Raw genomic sequence first — 2,666 nt, forward strand, 5'->3', positions numbered from 1 at the left:
CCTGTGGTCACTCGGCACCGCGCTGGGCTGTGGGTGGGTGTCCTCGGGGACGGCTCGGGTGTGCAGGCAGGAGATGGGCGAGAGGGAGCGGCCAGGGTCACCTCAGGCCCTGCCCCCGCTGCCCCCGGAAGGTGCCTGGCTGAGCCCCTCTCCTGTCGCGGGGCGGATGGGGCCTGGGCTCCCCTTGGCCCCCCTGAGACACTGGGCGCCTGCGTCATGGGAAGATGACCTCATTCAGAGTCTCAGCTGCTGGTCACCTCGCCCAGACGGGGGGGGGCACTGCTCCCCGCCTGGTTAGGACCCCCATCCAGAGCTGGTCCTGCCTGACCCAAGCTGGGGTATGGACAGGGTGTGGGTGGGGGGGTCCTGGCCCATGAGCACCTCCAGCCTGCTGGCCCCGGTGCCTGTGTGGGCTCCACCCTGGGGAGGTCAGGCATCAGCCCCCCTACCAGCCGGGAGGGCTCAGCCTGAGGACCCCTGACCCTGGCTGGGCCCCCAGACCCTCAGGGGGTCGTGGAGGCTGTTGGGAGCCAGCCCCTACCCCAGGAGCCAGGCGGCGGGCACAGCCCTGCAGCCTGGCCTTTGGGTCGCACTGCCCGTGCCCAGGGAAGAGCTGAATCCCTTCTGAAAGGCGTTTCGGGGGGTGTCCCTGTGGGCCCCCTTATTAATAAAGGGAACCTGCATTCAGTTGCTTTGGGGGGGCAGCGCTAAGCAGCCGGAGGCCCTTGCGGGACAGTGATCTACGGGCCAATATCCCGCGTGTCCACGCAGCTGAGCTCAGAGCACCGTGAGCTGCTTTGTAATTAACTGTCTGCACCCCCACAACAGCAGCCAGAAGAGGGGGCGCCCATTTCTCTCTGACTCGGGAACACACGCCCACGGGCCGATGCCTCCCCCAGACCCCACGTTGCCTCTGCCTCGCAGGGCCGGCAACTCCACCAGGTGCCCCAGCGCCTCGAGGCTGCGGCCGCTGGGGGCCTGGGAGGGGGCGCCCGCAGGAGGCCAGGTGGGGGGGAGCCACGGCCAGTGAGGGGTGAGGGCCCGGAGCCCACCAGTCACAGTGAAGCGCCCCTCCGGTTCCAGAAACTTCCTCCGGCAAAGCCCGTCCAACTGGAACCCGGGCTCACAGAGCAGCTCCGAGGGCGGCAGCCCTCCCCCTGGACATCCGTGTGCTGGGGAGGAGGCCGCACACGGAGGTGGTCAGTGGAGGTGGACGGCAGGCCCAACACGAGCAGGCAGGAGGCAGGGGGCATGTCGTCGGCCAGGAGGGGCCTCGGGCAGAAGCGGTGCTGAGGCTGCGGGGAGGGGGAGGGCAGAGCGCTGAGGGTCCGGCAAGGAGGGCTCTGCCGGCCGTGCCCCAGGCCGCTGCCTGAACCCACTGGCCCCCTCTGACGTCAGGGCGATGCAGGACACGGGCAGGCCTGACTCTGGGCCCCAGGGGACCGTCCTCAGGGCCAACGGCCATCACTGCTCCCAGGACTCCCAGTGCAAACCGGTGTGAGGCCGCTCAGGGCCTGGGAAATAGGGAAGGATACGCGTGGCCAGCCCACAGGACAGCTCCGAGGAAACCCCCGCACGGTCGGCAAACTCACTCAAGAAAACCAACACTGCCCTGGCCGGTGTGGCTCAGTGGATAGAGCGTCGGCCTGTGGACTGAAGGGTCCCAGGTTCGATTCCGGTCAAGGGCATGTACCTTGGTTGCGGGCACGTCCCCAGTAAGGGATGTGCAGGAGGCAGCTGATCGATGTTTCTCTCTCATCGATGTTTCTAACTCTCTGTCCCTCTCCCTTCCTCTCTGTAAAAAATCAATAAAATATATTAAAAAAGAAAAAAGAAAACCAACACAACCACCAACACACGCACACGCACACACACAGGTGCCACGCAGGCACACATAAACATGCCCACACGCGAACACAGTGCATACATATGTCCTCACGTGTGTGTGCACATACGAGCACATACATGCACACATGCTCACACACATACAGCACCTGCCGGCTCACACCCAGCCCACCACCATGTCACACACGGGAGCCACGCTCATGCCCCCACCACACTCCCTGCTGACCCGCCTGCCAGGCCCTCGTTGGAAAACAGGAGCCACAGGGCCTGAGGCACACGGAGAGCAGGCAGGCTTCCGCCAGGAGGTGAGGGGCGGGTGGTGACCGAGCCCTGTGAGATCACTCATCTCGCTGCCCCCCCGGGAGCGGCCTCCAGACTGCCCTCTCTGAAGCCGAGGGCACGGTGACCCCTGGGCAGGCCAGCACCAGGGCCTCCAGCACAGGGAGGAGCCTCGAGGACATCCTGCCCCCTTCCCTCTGCCAGCCTGTGCCCGTGCCAGGTGCTGGGCAGGTGGCCACGCACGTGCTGCTGCATCTGTGAGGCCCGCCTTCCCTGCCTCTCAGGCCTGTCACTCAGCTCCCAGCATCCTCAGCCACTGCTCCCCAGGCTGGAACAGACCCCTCGTCCCCACGCTCCCCTTGCTGGTGGCTCAGTGCTTTCTGTCCTCCTGACACGCGTGTGGGGCCTCACGCCTCCGCCAGGGAGGGTCCCCCGGCAGGAGGGTCCCCAGGCAGGAGGGTCCCCAGGCAGGAGGGTCCCCCGGCAGGAGGGTCCCCAGGCAGGAGGGTCCCCAGGCAGGAGGGTCCCCCGCAGGAGGGTCC

Source organism: Myotis davidii, unplaced genomic scaffold (genome assembly GCF_000327345.1).
Source record: "Myotis davidii unplaced genomic scaffold, ASM32734v1 scaffold665, whole genome shotgun sequence".
Taxonomy (NCBI): domain Eukaryota; kingdom Metazoa; phylum Chordata; class Mammalia; order Chiroptera; family Vespertilionidae; genus Myotis; species Myotis davidii.